Below are 20026 nucleotides of genomic sequence, written 5' to 3'. Positions count from 1 at the left end.
AACCAGATCTCTCTTTCTGCCGATGGTGTCAGTACCAACATAGACTGCAACCTCTGTCCTCTCACCCTCCACCTTCAGATTATCCTGTTCCTGCTCAGAGACATCCTTGACCTTTGGCTACAGGAAGGCAGCACATCAGTCAGGAGCCCTGCTTACAGCTCAGAAATGCCTGTCTGGGCCTGATTATACAGTCTGTTAACCAATACAGCTCACCTACACATCGACCCTCCCTGTTGTACAACAGAGCCGGTCATGGTGTCATTACATTGGCTGCTGCTGCTGCTGCTTTCCACTGAGAGGCCATTCCCAGCTCCCACCCCTCCCAAAACATGTCCAAATCAGTGTACCTTTTTATGAGGGGGATGGCCACAGGGTCTCCTGCACTGCCTGCTAACGCTTACTCTGGCTGCTCACCCTCCACCTTCAGAATATCCTGATATTCCTCTGTGTCTGTGTAGCACTTCCTGGTGATGTGACCAGCTTGGTAACCGTGGTATCCATGACTTCCTCAGTCTCATGGATGCTCCATAATGAGTCCATCCGTAGCTTCAGGAGCTCCATGCTGCAGATCAGGAGTTGCAGCTGATCAGACTGCCTGCATACCTACTCACTATAGACACTGGAAGCGGCCCTGTCTTCCCACAGATTGTAAGGGGAGCATTCCATGGGGATGAATTCTCCTGCCATTGTGAATATTATCAACTAAATCTACCTTATCAACTCTAGACAATAAGGCAGGAACTGATTGTACAACCTTACCCACTCGTCATCAAACTCAAGGCCTCTCACTCAAAAGGCAAACAGTCTTTCATTTTGCCTTTCATTCCGATAAAAGATATGTTCGAACTTTCAGTCCCCATTCAGTGTGGGTTGCAGGAACTTTAATAGGCTGGTAATCTGCAAGTTGTTCCCTTAACCTCAAAATGAAGAAATTGATTCCAAGAATAGAAACTTAATGTGGTTTAACAGCGCCCGATCTGGTTCCTCAGTTAACATAAGTTCTTATCAGTTCCCATAGAAACATAAATAACCAAGAGCAGGAGAAGGCCATTCTGCCCTTCCAGCCTGTTCCACCATACAAAATAAATAACTCTGGTCCTCAAATCTTAATAACATTTAACCATATTCCCTCCACATCCCTTGATCCTTTTAATAATTTAAACACGTCAATCTCTTTCAGGAACGTACTCAGTGAACTGACATCTACAGCCTTCTGTGGTAATGAATTCCACAGCTTTAAACACCCTGTGTGTGAGAGGAAATGTTTCATCATCTCACTCGGAAATGTCCAACTCTGTATCCTAAGACTGTGACTCCTTGGTTCCAAGCTCCCCAACAAGGGGGAACATCATCTCCACATCGGGTCTGTCCAGCCCCATGAGAATGCTGAGAGTGTGGTGCTGGAAAAACACAGCAGGTCAGGCAGCATCCGAGGAGCAGGGGAATCGATATTTCAGATATAAGCCCTACATCAGGAATGAGTTTTGTGGGCTGGAGGACGGAGAGAAAGATGGTAGAGGAATTGGGACAGTGGGAGAAGGTAGCTGGGAATGCACTAGGTAGATGAAAGTGGGCGGGGGGAGTAGATGACAGGTAGGAGAGGAGGGTGGAGCGGATAGATGGGTAAGATGATGAACAGGTGAAGAGGGTGGTGCCAAGTTGGAGATTGGGGCTGGGATAAGGTGGGGAGAGGGGAATGAGGAAACTGGTGAAAACCACCTTCATCCCATGTGGTTGGAGGACCCCAAGGCGGAAGATGAGATGTTCTTCCTCCAGGCGTCGGGTGATGAGGGTTTGGTGATGGAGGAGGCCCAGGACCTACATGTCCTTGGTAGAGTGGGAGGGGGAGTAGTCCTCACTTTTCCCAGCGTGTTGCCTGGGATGGAAATCTTGAACTATAAAAAAAATTAGATAGGTCTGGATTGTTTTCTTTTGAGAAGGAAAGACCGAGGAAAGACATAATTGAGGTTTTTACGATTATGAGGGGTATGGACCAGGTGAATGAAGAGTAACTGCTCCCCTTGGTTGAGGGGTCAATCAGATGGGGACATGTATTTAAGGTAAGGGGCAGGAGATTCAGAGGGGCTTTGAGAAAAAAAATACTTTTTCACTCAGAGAGGGTGGGAATCTGGAATGTACTGCCTGGAAGGCAGTGGAGACCGGAAACCTAACAAACTTTCAAAGATATTTGGATGAGTACTTGAAATAAGATAATAACATGCAGGTGCAGCAGACTGTGAGGAGTTCGAGTGGCAAGCTGGGCTTCATAGTGAGAGGATTTGAGCTTCGGAGTAAGGATGTCTTCCTGCAGTTACACAGGGCCTTGGGGAGGCCACACCTTGAGGGCTGTGTGTGGTTTTGGTCTCCTGGCCTGAGGAAGGACATTGTTACCATTGAGGGAGTTCAGTGAAGGTTCACCAGACTGATTCCTGGCATGGCAGGACTGACATATGAAGGAACACTGGATCAACTGGGATTGTACTCACTGGTATTGAGAAGAATGAAGGGGATCTCATGGAAATATATAAAATCCTGATGGAATTGGACAGGCTAGATGCAGGAAGAATGTTCCCAATGTTGGGGAAGACAGAACTAGGGGTTACAGTTAATGAATAAGGGGTAAGTCATTCAGCACTGAGATGAGGAAGGATTTCTTCACTCAGAGAGTGGTGAACCTGTGCAATTCTCTCCCACAGGCAGCTGTTGGGGCCAATTTGTTAGATAGATTCAAGAGGGAATTGGGTGTGACGCTTGCTTCCATTGGGATCAAGGGGTATGGAGATTACGTGGGACTGGGATACTGAGATTTCATGATCAGCCGTGATTATATTGAATGGTGGTGCAGTCTCAAAGGGCTGTGTGGACTATTCCTGGGCATATTTTCTATGTGTTTGTTGGTATTGGTGAAACAACCTCGCCCTTCCTACTGTCAATCTTTCAGAATTGGAGAATTCTCTTGGAGATTGATGATGAGACAGTTCAGAGATGTTATTCCAAGAATGCACATTGTAATTGGAACCCTGTGCTCTAATCCCCTCCCAGCTATTCCCTCACAAATACCATGCCCTCACACATTCACTGACTCTCCCACAAGGTATTCAAATCCCTCCATGCTGACCTTCACTTGTCCCTTTCTGACTGGTTGGAAGATAACAGTCTGTATTGAGCAAGATGAAACAGGAACTGAGAAGGGAACACAAGTTCTCATGTAGTTTCCCAACGCTATTTCAAATGTCCATGTTCGGGTGAGTCAGGTGACTGTTAATCTCAGAATAAAAGACAATATTGCTGAGCAGTCCACACAGAAGCAGTGTGTGGGTGTGAGAGCCCTAAGGTCCTTCAGCCTGATCACCCACAGTTCTAAGGAAGGCTCACTGCACCCGAAACATTAACTTTGCTTCCAAGTCACAGAGACAGAGAGTCTCACAGCACGGAGACAGGCCCTTTGGCCCAGACTGGTCCATGCTGACCAAAATGTCCGTCCACATTAACCTCATTTCCCTGCAATTAGCCCAGATCCTTCTAAACAATTCCTATCCCTGTATATGACCAAATGCCCTTTAAATGTTGTTAATGCACCCTGTTCAACCCCTTCTGCTGCCAGCTCATTCCATATGTGCACTAAGCTCGGGGTAAAAAGGTTGCCCCTCAAATATCCTATTATTGTTTCCCCTCTAACCTTAAACTGATCCCCTCTAGTCCACAATTCCCCAACCCTGGGAAAAAGAGACTACACTCACCCTATCCGTGCCTCTCCTGATCTTATACACTTCCATAAGATCTCCCCTCAGTCTCCTACATCCTAAAGAAAGTGTCCTTGCTTGTCCAACCTCTCCCTATAAATCAGACCACTGAATCCTGGTGACATTCTTGTAAATTTCTTCAGCACTTGTTCCAGTTTAATAACATCCTTCCTGAAGCAAGGTGACCAAAACTGAACACAATACTCCTAAGTACGGCCTCATCAATGTCCTGTACAACTGCAACATAACTTCCCAACTTCGATACCCAAAACCCTGACAGATGAAGGCCATTGTGCCAAAGCCTTCCTCACTGTCCTGTCGACCTGTGACTCGACTTTCAGAGAACTGTGAGCCTGAACTCCATGGTCCCTCTGTTCCACTACACTTCTTATGGCTCTACCATTAACCATGAAACTCCTACCTTGATGTGACTTTCCAAAAGGCAAGACCTCCCACTGATCTATATTAAACTCCATTTGCCATTTCTCGGCCCACTTCCCGAGCTGATCATGGTCTTGCTGCAATTTCTGTTAACCTTCCTCACTGCCCACTTACTGCCTATTTTGGTGTCATCAGCAAACGTACTAATCATGCCCTTGTACATTCTCATTCAAACAATTGATATAAACAACAAACAGCAATAGGCCCAGCACCGACACCTGAGGCATTCTGCTCATCACAGGCCTCCATCTGACAATCATCCTTCCACTCTGACCCTCTGTTTCCTACCATCAAGCTAATTATGCATCCAATTTGCCAGCTCGCACTGGATTCCATGCAATCTAACATTTCACAGCAGCCGACCATGTGGAACCTTATCAAAGGCCTTACTGAATTCCATATCGACTACAACTACTGTCAAAAGTGTGATGCTGGAAAATCACAACAGGTCAGGCAGCAACCCAGGTGTAGGAGAATCGACGTTTCAAGCAGAAACCCTTCCTCAGGAATGCCAGGTCTTGGGCTGACAAGTAACTCGTAACATTTAAATAATACAACTGCCAGGTGCTAACCATCTCTCTCCACAGATGCTGTCAGACCTGCTAAGTTTCTCCAGCATTTTCGATGTCTATAAACTGTAACATTAACTTTGTTTCACCCTCTTTCTTTCTCCACAGAGACTGCCAGACCTGCTCAGTTCAACAAGCACTTGCTGTGTTAAAAGACAGACTTTTCTACAACTGCGATGTGCAGGAATTTCTTCAGCCAGACGATGGTGAATCTGTGGAACTCATTGCCACGGAGGGCTGTGGAGTGCAAGTCACTGAGTGTCTTTAAGACAGAGTCAGATCAGTTCTTGATTGGTAAGGGGATCAAAGGTTATAGGAGAAGGCAGGAGAATGTGGTTGAGAAACAGAGCAGCCATGTTTGAATGATGGAGCAGACTCTATGGGCAAAATGGCCTCATTCTGCTCCTATATTTTATGGTCTTATTTTGGCCTGACCAAGTAAGGATGGCAGATTTCCTTCCCTGAAGGACATTGGTGAATCAGACCGTTCAATCCATCAGGACAAGTAATTATCAGAAAATGTTGATCTCAAGGAGATTCAAGATGGCAGCAGTGTGAACAGTCTGCTGTGTTGGGTTCTGTACCATACCCCAGGCAAGTAGCCCAGGCAAGGTGGGCTCCTAATCCGCGCTCCCCAAGTTAGTCACCCCGAAGAACTTTTGCAGCATAAAGTAGGTAGAGCAGCTAAAGCCCCTTTAAATTAGGGTTTGGAAGATTTGGAGGTGATATGAAGCTATCTAAGGGAAAGGGAGCGAGGGGAGTACAGCAGGTATACCACATTATGAGCCGTTATCTCATCTCCCTTGGCCGCGCCCTTGGGTTCAGTGGAGCAACAGAATTTGCTAACGGAGATTGCAAAACTCCGTCAAAAATTGAGGGAGCGCTGGAACCAGTTGCTGCCATGATGACAGACCATGAGCAGGAGATCCAGGCTTTGGATCAGCGCGTGGAGGTGGTGCAGCAGAGGACCGTTCCCTTGGAGGCTGGTTTTATGTTGGCTCGACCAGGTAAGGACGGCAGATCTTACCTGGAAAGTTCCAAGGGGCAGGTCCGAACATTGGAAGGTCAGGTTCGGGCCTGCAGTAACAAGGATATGACCGCTAAAATCGAGGTCAGCGAACAAAATCTGTGGATCTTGGATCTACCGGAGGATGAAGAAGGTGAAAACCTCTCTGATTTAGTCGAGAGGTGGCTTTCCGGAGTTGCTGGGCCTGGAGATCGAGTCGGGTCGGGTGAGTGTGGAGCGGGCCGACCGGATCACAATGTCCAGGTCCAGGCCAGTCCAACCCTCCCGCTTGGTCCGAGTGTAACTCCAGCATTACAGGGAAAAGCATTTAATAATAGAAACAGCCAGAGGACTGGGAAGAGACCCACAGGCTTTGGCTGACAAAGGTTCAAAAATAAATGCTTTTTTTCATGACTTTTCTGGGGCCATAGTTAAGGAAAGGAAGACATTTGATAATGTAAAGAAAAAATAAAAAAATTAAACATACAATACTCTCTGAGCTACCCGGCAATGCTACATTTCAAGTGTGAGGGAAATGTCTACAACTTCAACTCGGCGGAATAATTAAAAGAATTTTTGAACTCGGTGAAATGATAGACTTTGGCCGAGGAGGGAGGAGGAAAAGAGGCACATGGACAATGGCATAATATAACTCTTTTGTATCTTCTCTATCTTTGTTCTTCTCCCTTTTGGGTCTCGGATGTTACAGGTTTGGTATTTTTGTGCAAGAATCACTCAATGTTCAAGAAAAAAGTACCAGGAGACGCAGAAAATCCTTCATGAAATTAAACTTTAATCTTGCAAAACCAAAGCTGTGGGAGCCAGCAAAATGTCTTCCCCGACTCCCCACAATTTCTTTGTTCTCCTCCATTTTGCACAATCTGTTGGTCCCATGCTTATCGGATAACATGAACAGAGCCAATCATGATGGCTCGCTTTATCTTTCGAAACTAATCATCGTCTGCCACACTGGTTCCTTCCATCACACTTAACCTATCACATTACAACACTATCATCTTCAACATTAGCTCATCTCCCAGTGAGTAACTAACCTGTCACAATACACCACCATTATCTGTTACTGGAGCCCTGGAACATGATCCCAGGCATGCATTACAACACCAAGTTAACTACGTTACTGCCATAATAATTAACCTACTAACTTTCATAAATTCTCCCCTTTGAGCCTAACAGGTCTCGCACAGAGAAAGTGTACAAGGAGGCTGGACACTCAAAAGCCAAATCAATCAACAGAGCCCCAAAACCAGGCAATGGCAATTTCCAGGGTCCAAACCTCCCTCCGTACCTGGGAGAAATCGGCCAAAAACCCATCCCAAAATAACCAGAACAGGCAAAAAGACCCAAAGACAATCTAAACACACACGCAACACAAACAAGTCAGACATCTCCATCCTAACAAGGTTTCAGCACTGCAGCAGACATCAGATCAGTGAAGCAGAGCAGTGAATCCACAACGGAAAAGGGCACTGGGCCAGAGTCCATTGTCACGCAGCACGACGCACCAAAAAAGACTTAACAAGACGAAGAGCACAGCAAAAGATAAAGGTAACAACAAGCAACACAAAACCTGCACCAATCCCGATCTCAGGGAACCAAGCCCCCGATCTACCCAAAACACTATCCAACCAGTCAAAAACCCTTTGGCTGGTCCCCACATTCTTCTCAAGCACCTCCCATACATTCCACAGCTTACCCATCGCCTGAGTAAAAGATCCCTCCCGGCAGTATTATTGGGAACAAAAGTACGGCAATAGTCCCCAAACAGTGCACAGACCCCACCTTTCTCAGCCAACATCCAGTCCAAAGCCCACCTATCCTGCCACCCCATCTGACTCATCACATCCAATTACACACCCAACGCAAAGAGGGCATCGTAATAAATCTCCGCTGATTGTAACTAATCCACTCAGCAGTCTTGTGAATCCCAATGGCAGGGATAAGGAACTCCCAGCCTGCAGCAATCACGTTCTGGCCTTAAACACATTGGGGAATCCCCTTGGCTAACGTTTACCAACAACGTGTACTGCCGGATCAGGGACATACCCACGTTTTGGGAGGGTCTAGAGCCAGTTGTGATAGGATATTGGCACTACCAAGCGAGACTCACCAGGCCCGCCAAATTGATGGACCCCATGTCAGCACAGGAGCAGAAAGGTGCAGGACCAGGGAGGGGTCCTCAATGACCTCCCCCAACCCATCCTCAGCTGCACAAGCAGGAGAAAGGTCTCCTTCCACAAACGCACCACTGACAGCCTCAGAGACACCAGCACCCCCACAAGTCTCACTCACTGACTAATCAAGGCCTCGCAAAGGAGTAATGGGCCCCAACGCGCCCTTTCAACCATCGCAGCCCGGTCTCAGCCCTTCACAAACCTCAACCCCGGAGTCTGTCTTTGCCTGTGGGTGCACCCTGGTACAGTGACGAAGATGACATCATGCAGATCGACCCACCATTGGAACGGCAGTAGGTAACGCCCTGGTTACCATCAAGGACTCAGCTCACTCCACTCTCTCTGGAAAAACTTGTACATCCACCTGATCTCAGGATCCAATAAGCCCCTTGCAGTTACCAGACACTGGCTCCTGCAGTATCTCCTGTGCGTGGATAGACTCATGTATCATCATTAGCTTTTGTAGGTACAACTTAAGTTCAAGTTCCAATCGTTCCAAACTAGACCTGTAAAATGGACCCCTCCACCCGGGCACTGGCAGGAATCCACCAGTAAGCCTAACATGTGGCGCCAAGTTAATCATGCAGTTAGTCTGCATACGGTAGCTCATTGCACCAGCAGCAGCGCATTGACCCAGTTAAGATTGGTGCTTGCACGAATCCTATTCAACTTATCTTTCAAAGTACCATTAATCCACTCCACCATGATCTACGACTGGGGATGATACACACAGCTAAACCTCTGCTTAATCCGTAAGGTCTACAGCACCAACTTAACCACCTTCCGGGTAAAGGCAGACCCATCACCCGAACTGATCCCAGACAGTATGCCAAACCTGGGAATAACTTCAGTCGTTAAAAACCTCACCATAGCGCCTGCGCCTGAGCCTGAATCATTCGACAGGGCCACTTCTATCCATCTGCTAAACCTGTCTCTGATCACCAACATATATCGCTTCCTACTCACTGTCTTTATCATGTCCACATTGTCAATCACCAAATGCTTAAATGGCCTCTAAGGTACAGGTATACGTCCTATAGGGATCGCTCTCCGCTTCTTGACATGATTCTGGGCACAGACATCACATTGCGACAACATATAATCCACTGAAGCCTGAACGTAAGGTGACCAAAAGCCAGCCCTCATTATCTTCCTCAAAGGAGCCGTAACTTCGGTACACTCATCAACCCAATCAGAACTCAAACCAACATCCCCAAAAATGTCATCATCTGTCCAACTGTCGCAAACCTTGGAGCTCGAGTTAAAGCCTTAATCTGATCAGGTGCTATCAACTCCCAGCCCTTCGACATCAGCCAACCCAAACACTCAACCTGCTGCTTACAGCAGTGCAGCTGTTGCTTCGGCACCTTATGACCACCACATGCTAACGTTCCCATAGTGCCACGCTCACATTGTCATTGACACTCAGAGCAAACTAACAAATCATCAACATACTGGATTAGTGTACTCTTCAATGGCACACCCTCCAAATCCAACTTCAACACCTGATGAAATACAAGCGGCGAATGCTGAAACCCCTGCGGCATTTGATTATAAGTGTACTGCCTTCCCCTGTACGTAAAAGCAAATAAATGTTGACAGCCTTCCGCCAACAGAACACTAAAGATGCTGAACACATGTCAGTCACTGAAAACCAATCTGCTTCCGGCGGTATATTAGTCAGCAGTGTATGTGGATTTAGAATCACTGCTGGCCAATCCTCCACCACCTCATTAACCGCCCTCAAATCATGGACCAGTCTCCATTTAGACTTATCTGATTTCTAAAACAGACAGCAATGGGGTACTACAGGGGCTGCATGTCTCCCCTAAGCACCGGGGCTGCCTGCCGTCCCTTTATCATTGCTGTTATTCTCTCCTCTGCCCCAGCTTCACAGGATATTGTGATCGCCTCAGTAAATGTGCCCCCTGCTGGAAACATAATACCACACTGAATTTGTTGACTTCACCCCCGCCCCTTCCATATCTGCATCATGAGGTGACAATAAGGTAACTGGCAACGCATCCAGCCAATAATCAAATTGATGGTCACGTCCTCCTGCTAGCGCTGGCAAACTCCGTCAGGAAACCACCTCAACCTCCTTGGGGTTCCCCAACATATCAATACAAGCCGCTATTCAAACACAGTTATCATCGCCAGATGTCCAGACCCCTGGTGTCATCATTTACCACTTATTAATCATTTCTACATGCTTTGTCATGGGTCCTAGATCCTTGGACTGATGGCCCTAGTTTACTGACACTCACATGGGGCAAAGTCCCTGGCACACTGAACCATTTCTTTAAAAAAGTCACCTTGCCTTATCTGCAATGCTGCTCCCTGCTTCCCTATCGCTATAGCTTCACTCTGTAAATGTGGTGGGGTGACAATCTCACACTGTCACCGCTCCTCCAATACCTTACTCTGATTCTCGTCAAAAACCACTGTACAATGCAGCTCAGACTTGGGGAGTGCAGCCAAAGGCAGTACCGCTAAAGCATCTGGCCTCCATTTCTCCCAAGTTACCCAACCATAACCACCTATCTCTCTTATCCAATATACATTAAATATCCCTGCTCCCTGCAACACCAGCTGAGAACTCACTCCATCTGCACTAAATCCCAACTGAGTACATTCTAATACTAATTCTAACTTCAATAAAGCATCCTTAGCCAGCAAATTAATTGGCATCTCCTCAGAGATTAATAAAAGCAACACTACTGTTTTACTATCCATGTGTAGGCTTAGTGGAGCTATAAACCTTGTCAACTGCGGTTTACCCGAGAATGCTACAGTCTTAATAAATTTACCAGACATGGGAAGGTGGGAGGCATATTGTGGTTGAATGCAAGTTGGGCCTGTAGGGACTTGGATGTTCCTGACTCATAGGTCCTCCCTGGGGCGAGGAGGGCCAGGGCCAATATGTGCAATGTCTCCTCAAATGGCCTGGTTAATAACACTCCCAACACACTACACCTGATCCTCTCTGAATCAGACCCCCCATCATATCCTTTGCCCCACCCCCCCACCTCCTTGTCCCTGTCCTTGGAGACACCAGTGCTAAATAGGCTGTTGGTGAATTTTATTTTGCCCCTGGTATAGTACTTGTGGAAAAGTCCCTCCAAAAATAGTTATCATTGGCATGGGGTTGTCTGGCCCTTGCCAGGTGGTGGTAGAGGGTTCTCCCTGGACTGGCATGGTGTTCAGTGTATTGGCGTCGATCAACCCAGATGTTACAGACAACATCACCTCGCTTTTCAAGATCGTCAAGCTGCAGCAATGTTAATTTTCTTTGCACCTCCTCCTGCTGTTCTGCCAGCCTATTTTTGTCTATCCAGTATCTTTCAATTGCATGGACTATATGACCTCTGAATTCCTGGCAGGACATGGATGTTAGACTCACTACCTTCTCTATCTTAGATTTGACTTCAGGGGCATCACCTCGACAGGACCAGTCTGGAACCTTGTGTTAACAGTTGACTGCCTTCCACAACTTGTTTTGTTGCAAGCCTCCACCTTTCCAATTGGCTTTCCACATAAGCTGCTGGGCTTTCAGTATCTCCCAGAGGACTCCCTCTCAAGGTTTCAGGATCAATCTTAGGTGGGTAACAGTCTAAGACTCTTTGTCTTACTTGATCAAACTCAGCACCGTCAATCATCAGATTATTCACCACATTCTTCAAGCGAGTTCGACCCATTATCTCTCTTCATGTCGGGAGTCCCACCAACTGCTTTAGTAGTGCCTTCAGATCCCTCATTTCCAACAACCGTCCTGTTGTTTTGTATTCAAAGGCTTCAATCCTCTTTCCTGCTCCATCATGTAAACTGGGCAACACATTTCTCAGCCTTTCCAGATCCTGGGTTTCCCAAGGAATGGATAGCAACTGTCTCCCCACCACCGCGCCCCCTCCCCCACCTTATATAAATAATGGCAGCATCTTTCCCTGTGGGAGCTTCTTTTCCTTATTAAAACTGCTACATTGTGATTCCTCATCAGATTCCATATCTAACCTAACTTGTATTTCCTCCCTGCCTGTTACTGCCTCCTCTACTCCCCTCCTCCCATCTCACTCTGCCTATCCCTGCACAACTTTCCTGATACAACTTAGATGTGCCTCCAAGTCTCTTTGTTCTCTTTACATACATAATGTCTGAATTTCACCTCACAATCTCTCTTTTTTCCAGTCGAAAAGCTCCAAATTCTGTTTGCCACCGTGCCTGTCCTGCCTCTCATTTCATTTTGAACACATTCTGTTCTGGTCAGTTTCATCCAAATCTAATTCCCCCTTAGTATGTGTTACATTCTCTTCACCTTAATTGTGGTGGGGGGTGGGTAACATGGAGAGAGTTGCCCCAAGTCTTCCAACCTGGGATATATAGATGTAGACCCCTGCCATGCCCCCATACTGGAGGGCTCTTTGTTCTGCACCGACCACTTGGAGATTTCCTCTTCCAAAGCCTTTGCTTCCAAAAGCTGCCCGTTCTGCTCTCTGGTGCCCCTTGGTCAGTAACCAGGTGTCTGCAAAGTGTTTCTCAATCCTCCCCTACAATTCCAAACAGCTGTAAAATTTCTATCTCCTGTTCTCTCTTCAATATTTTCTTTTATGATTTCTCCTCAGGTCTGTAATTCTTAATTAAACCTTCAATTTCATCACACATGTTTATATCATCTTTCGGCCATTTAGTTAATAAATCCTCAGTTCTTCTTTCCCATTTCCCAGAAATTTTTACAAAATTGTTCTTTGCAACTAGAAATTTCTTATCCAGCATTTCAAATGCAGCCACTATCCATCTTGACATATATTTCAGTCCAGCTAATGTATTATCTCACAAATCACTCCCTTATACCTTACAAGTCTGTTAGCGCCTATTATAAATATTCCATAACTCTACAACTTGCAATCATCCCTTATCAGTCAAACAGTCCATAAACTTCCTCAGTCTCAACTAATTAGTATCTCTCCTTGTTCAGTCTGCCTAAACTATCCTAGGACTGCATCTGCAGGATGCACTAATCATTGACAGTCATTTGAAACAAAAACTCTTTTAAAAACTCTTAAATTCCTACAGTGCAAAATAAAATCTAAACACCCGCAGATCTCGAGCTCCAGGGAAACAAACCACTAACCAACAACAAACAATTATGCATACAAATCAGATCACAATTGTTCAACTATAAAGTCTCTCTTTCTCTCTCACAGAAACATAACATTCCTGCAATCAGCCAGGAGCTCAGCACTGAGGCAAAGTTTCTCTCTCTTTGACTCTCTCTTAGAAACACACACACAAAACTTATCTGCAATCAGCTTGGAGCTCAGCAATGAGCCAACATCTCTCTCTCTCTCTCTCACTCTCTCTCTCAGAGCCTTGCCTAAACATTTCTAAAATTACAATCTAATTATCATACAGGCCTTGTCTAAAACATTCAACAGTCTAGTAACACTTCAAAAAATGTGGTTCTGGGCTAATGGTCGGATACTTGGTAGTGTGGAAGAGCAGAGGGATCTTGGTGTCCATGTACACAGATCTCTGAAAGTTGCCACCCAGGTAAATAGTGCAGTAAAGAAGGCATATGGCGTACTGGCTTTTATTGGTAGAGGAATTGAGTTCCGGAGTCCTGAGGTCATGCTGCAGTTGTATAAGACTCTGGTGCGGCCGCATCTGGAGTATTGTGTGCAGTTTTGGTCGCCATACTATAGGAAGGATGTAGGAACGGGTGCAGAGGAGGTTTACCAGGATGTTGCCTGGTATGGTAGGAAGATCGTATGAGGAAAGGCTGAGGCACTTGGGGCTGTTTTCATTGGAGAAAAGAAGGTTTAGGGGTGACTTGATAGAGGTGTACAAGATGATTAGGGGTTTAGATAGGGTTGACCATGAGAACCTTTTTCCACGTATGGAGTCAGCTATTACAAGGGGGCATAGCTTTAAATTAAGGGGTGGTAGGTTTAGGACAGATGTTCGGGGTAGGTTCTTCACTCAGCGAGTCGTGACTTCATGGAATGCCCTGCCAATAGCAGTGGTGGACTCTCCCACTTTATGGGCATTTAAGCGGGCATTGGATAGACATATGGAGGATAGTGGGCTAGTGTAGGTTAGGTGGGCTTGGATCGGCGCAACATCGAGGGCCAAAGGGCCTGTATTGTGCTGTATTCTGCTATGTTCTATGTTCTATATGAAGACTATTCTCCACTATTTTACTTTTAATCATCAACTACCAATCTGCCGGCTTTCAATTTCATATCCACAGAAAAAGTGCTACGCAATCGGCAAAAGCCGCGTGCGACTTGTGACGCAGTAACCACAGGGACTTACTAACACCACGTGGAATTGTTACTACTATCACATGGAATTGTTACTACTATCACATGGAATTGTTACTACTATCACGTGGAATTGTTACTAACACCACGTGGAATTGTTACTACTATCACATGGATTTGTTACTACTATCACGTGGAATTGTTACTAACACCACGTGGAATTGTTAATACTATCACATGGAATTGTTACTACTATCACGTGGAATTGTTACTAACACCACGTGGAATTGTTACTACTATCACGTGGAATTGTTACTACTATCACGTGGAATTGTTACTAACACCACGTGGAATTGTTACTACTATCACGTGGAATTGTTGCTACTATCACGTGGAATTGTTACTGCCACCACGTGGAATTGTTACTACTATCACATGGAATTGTTACTACAATCACATGGAATTGTTACTAACACCACGTGGAATTGTTACTACTATCACATGGAATTGTTACTACTATCACGTGGAATTGTTACTACTATCACATGGAATTGTTACTACTATCACGTGGAATTGTTACTACTATCACATGGAATTGTTACTACCACCACGTGGAATTGTTACTACCACCACGTGGAATTGTTACTACTATCACGTGGAATTGTTACTACCACCACGTGGAATTGTTACTACAACCACGTGGAATTGTTACTACTATCACGTGGAATTGTTACTACCATCACGTGGAATTGTTACTACCACCACGTGGAATTGTTACTACTATCACGTGGAATTGTTACTACTATCACGTGGAATTGTTACTACCACCACGTGGAATTGTTACTACTATCACGTGGAATTGTTACTACTATCACGTGGAATTGTTACTACTATCACGTGGAATTGTTACTACCACCACGTGGAATTGTTACTAACACCACGTGGAATTGTTACTACTATCACGTGGAATTGTTACTACTATCACGTGGAATTGTTACTAACACCACGTGGAATTGTTACTACTATCACGTGGAATTGTTACTACTATCACGTGGAATTGTTACTACCACCACGTGGAATTGTTACTAACACCACGTGGAATTGTTACTACTATCACGTGGAATTGTTACTACCACCATGTGGAATTGTTACTACTATCACGTGGAATTGTTACTACCACCACGTGGAATTGTTACTACTATCACGTGGAATTGTTACTACCACCACGTGGAATTGTTACTACCACCACGTGGAATTGTTACTACTATCATGTGGAATTGTTACTACCACCACGTGGAATTGTTACTACCACCACGTGGAATTGTTACTACCACCACGTGGAATTGTTACTAACACCACGTGGAATTGTTACTAACACCACGTGGAATTGTTACTAACACCACGTGGAATTGTTACTACCACCACGTGGAATTGTTACTACCACCACGTGGAATTGTTACTACCACCACGTGGAATTGTTACTAACACCACGTGGAATTGTTACTACTATCACGTGGAATTGTTACTAACACCACGTGGAATTGTTACTACCACCACGTGGAATTGTTACTACCACCACGTGGAATTGTTACTAGCACCACGTGGAATTGTTACTACCACCAACAATGAAGCAATCCTTTCCATTTTCAGTCCGTTTAGGCTCCAATCAATAAAACATAAAATTAAAAATTAATATCTATATCTTTAAAGACTGAGCGGTATCCACAGAAAATTAAATACACCATGTGGAATTTTGTCTCAATCATTTTAATCTATACGACTCACCACGTTTCCCACCCCTCTGCCCCACGCAGTTTTCCTGAACAATCCTTTGCATCTCCTCAAACTTTGATTGACCATCCACCTTCTGATCCTATGGATCAGGGAGACCCACCAGCAGCTTTCTTTGCACTTCCGTGTCCCAGGAACCGCCCTTATTTGACAGAATCTAGTCCAAATTCACAGCAAAATGCTTACTCTTTCTCTGTTTATGAGTGGTCAACCCTTTTATTCTGTTTATCTCAGGGGTGCTCTTGGTTCAACTGGGAAGTATTCAGCTGCTGCCTCTTTTCAGAGAGAAAGGTCACTTTCCGGTCGCATATGCGGTGCCAAATTTGTTGTGGAAGAATTACTCCATATTCTGTAAAAAGTTAAACAGGAGACGCAGAAAATCCTTCACGAAATTAAAATTTAATCTTGCAACATCAAAACTGGGAGACCGAGCAAAATGGCTTTCCTGACTCCCCACAATTTCTTTGTTCTCCTCCAGATAATACAATTTGTTGATCCTGCGCTTATTGGATAACATTAGCATATTAATCATGGTGGCCTGCTTTATCTTTCTAAACTAATCATCGTCTGCCATACTGTTTCCTTCCATCACATTTAACCTATCACATTACAGCACCATCATCTTCAACATTAACTAACCTATTACAATGCACTACCATTCTCTGTTACTGGACCCTGTAACATGATCCCAGGCATACATTGCAATACTAAGGTAATTACGTTACTGCCATAATAACTTCCATAGTAGGAAAGGTATGATAGCAAGGTTTATGAGGCATTTAGACACAGACATAATCAGGCAGGGAAGTGAGGATACAGAGTATATGTACAGACATGGGAATAATTCAAAGTAGCATCATGATTGGCAGATACTTTGTGGGCTGAATGGCCTCTCCCTGTTCTGTAGTATTCAATGCTTAAGCTTGTAATGGTGTCAGGATTGAATTGTCCTTGTGGAACCCCAAATGGATATCAATGAGGTGATTATCTAGCCTGTGATTTGAAATGATACATTGCCTTATAAATGGTTCTTATCATATTAAATATCTAATTAGAATTAGTTCCACTAGGACGTTATGACTCTCCGGGGGATACAGGGTGATGGGTGACATTCAGAAGTAAGTCATAACAGTTTCAGAATAAGGGATTGGTTGGTAGAATTGACATGAATCTAATTTAAATTAAAGAGTTGTGTTAATCTGAAATTTGATACATGTAAGGGCAAGCGAGCAACAGAATATTGAAAAGGACAGAGTGATAAAGTTTACTGTTAGAACTGCACAGATTTCTCACCATTTTATTTTGTTTAAATTTTGATTCAGACTTGTGAGCTGTGTGCTGAGAGATGGAAGGTGACCTTTGGAGTGTGAGTAGCAGCTTGTGTTAAGGAAAAAACAAGCAAGATCGATTTTGTCTTTGAGGCCAGGCCTGAAAGCTAGTTGCAGGTTGTTTCTTGTAGATTCTTTTACTTTGAAGTGGGAGTGTGTTGAATCAGAGAGCAGGTGTTTGGACACTAATAAGGAAATGATGTCACCAAGCTGGGAAGAAAACAGATTGATCAGACAAAGGCAGGAGTGGTACTTTTTAAAAACTGTTTTGGTCTGGGGATTTCTGAGAGAAGGATTGGGCTGTGTTTCTACAGTATAAAGGCATGAGAGCTCCCTGCCAAACATCCAACTGGAAATTCAGAGAAAAGACACAAAGATGTTTGCATTATTACCTTTTCATTTGAAAGAGCTGGAAAAGATGGCAAAGAACAAAGAGAAGTACATCACAGGAACAGGCTTTTCATCCCTCAAGCCTGTGCCAACCATCATGCTCTATCTAAATTAAAAGATAAATTTTCTGCTCTTATTCAGTCTGTATCCCTCTGTTCCCTATTCATGCAACCATCTAGATACCTCAGATATGTCACCTACAAACCTGCTTCTACCACCTCTTCCAGCAGTGTGTTCCAGGATCCTACCAAACTCGGTGTGAAAAACTTCCCTCACACATCTTCCTTAAACCTTTCCCCTTCTAACCTTGAACCTGTGTCCCCCTGTTGTAGTTGAAACATCAAAGTTGGGAAAAGCCTCTGACTATCTACCCCATCTCTGCTTCTCATAATTTTATGGACTTCTATCATGTCTCCTTTCAGCTGCCATCTTTCCAGTGAAAACAATTCCACTCTTTTTAACCTTTCCTCATACCCAATGCCCTTGACACCAAGCAACATTCTGGTGAACCTTCTCTGCACTCTCTCCAAAGCTTCCATGTCCTTCTGGTAGTGCGGCAACCAAAACTGCACACGATATTCCAAATGCAGCCTCAGAAAGGTGTTATAGATCTGCAACATTGTTTGCCAACCTTTTCACTCCAATGTACTGCCAAGGAAGGCAAGCACGCCATTTGCCTTCTTAATTACCTTGGCCATCTGTATTGCCACGTTTAGGGAAATATGGACCTGCCCACTCAGATCCGTCTGTATGTTAATGTTCTGAAGGATTCTGCCATTTACTGTATAATTCACACTTCAATTTAATCCTCAAAAATACATCACCACACATTTGTTTGGGTTAAACTCCATCTGCCATTTCTGTGCAGAAGTCACTCATCCTGTTGTATCCTTTCACAATTGGCAGTATCAGCACCTCCACCAATTTTCATGGCATCTGTAAGCTTATTAATCAGAGCACCCACATTTTCCTGCAGATCATGTATATATACCACAAACAACAGAGTACCTAAAACTGATCCCAGTTGAACACTATTAGTTACCTGTCTACATTCTGAAAAATCACCTATCCATTGTTACCCTCAGTCTTCTATGATCAAATCAGTTTTGTCTCTATCTGTCCAGCCCACCCCAAATCACAAACAAGTTTAGATTTTGTACCAGTCTGCCACGTGGGACTATATCAAATACTCGACTAAAGTCCATATAAACTGTAACCACGAAGCTTCCCTCATTAATTACATTGGTCAATTCTTCAAAAAATTCAGATTGGTGGCACATGATCTTCCCCATGAAAAACCATGCGGCCTGTACTAACTAGCCCATTTTCTTCCAAATGTGGGTATATCTTTCCCCTCAGTATCTTCTCCAAGAGCTTCCCCACCACAGATGTCAGGCTCACCAGCCTGGATTATCCCTACTTCCAAGGGAATAATATCGGCTAATCTCCAATTCTCTGGAAACTCACCTGTGGTCAAGGAGGATGTGAAAATATCCGCTAATGCCCAACTATTTCTTCCCATGCCTTTCATAATAACCTTAGATAGATTCCATCAGGCCCTCAGGGTTTACCTCCCTTAATGCAATTTAGGATACCTAAAACCTTCTCCCTTCAATACATTGACATTTTCTCAAGTACTCTCGTAATCATCCCTGATCTCAACATCAGTCATGTCCTTCTCAGTGATCACCAACACAAATGTATTCATTGAGGACCTCTCCCACTTCCTGTGGCTCAACTTGTCTTCTTTAAGCTTGAGTGGGCCTAGTCTTTTACTTCAAGACATTAATGTTTCATCCTCCCCATTGACACTGACAGACCCACTGAGTTTCTCGAGCAATATCTGTTCTTGTTTAAGAGATGACATTTTCCACATTAAAAAAGGATTCTTTAATTGTGCTTGTCTGTATATCTTCTGTGTGAGAATGTGATCGGAGAACAAATGTTATTGGGTTTAAATTTTCCATTTCAGCTGGTTATCTGGTGTCGAGTATCATCTAATTTGGGACTGAACATTCAGTTAGTCTGACTAGGAAGCCTTGAGGTTAATTGTTAATGTACATGGACATTCTCACTTTACTGTGTTATGAATACAGACAGAGGGAGGCTGATTTGATTTGGTTCTAAGTGCAAGTGTGGTGAATGTGTCCTCAGGGATGAGAGCTGCATTGCTGAAAGATTGAGTTCAGGTTGAAGATAAACCGTGATCATATGAAATGACAGAGTGCAAATAGGTTACTGATGTCCCTTATGATTATGTGACATTCTGTCCTGTAAAAACAGCCAAATAGTTTTTGCCACTCAGC

This window comes from Chiloscyllium punctatum, chromosome 34, assembly GCF_047496795.1.
Source record: "Chiloscyllium punctatum isolate Juve2018m chromosome 34, sChiPun1.3, whole genome shotgun sequence".
Classification (NCBI taxonomy): Eukaryota; Metazoa; Chordata; class Chondrichthyes; order Orectolobiformes; family Hemiscylliidae; genus Chiloscyllium; species Chiloscyllium punctatum.
The sequence above is the reverse complement of the archived record's forward strand: the minus strand, read 5'-3'. Positions refer to the sequence as shown.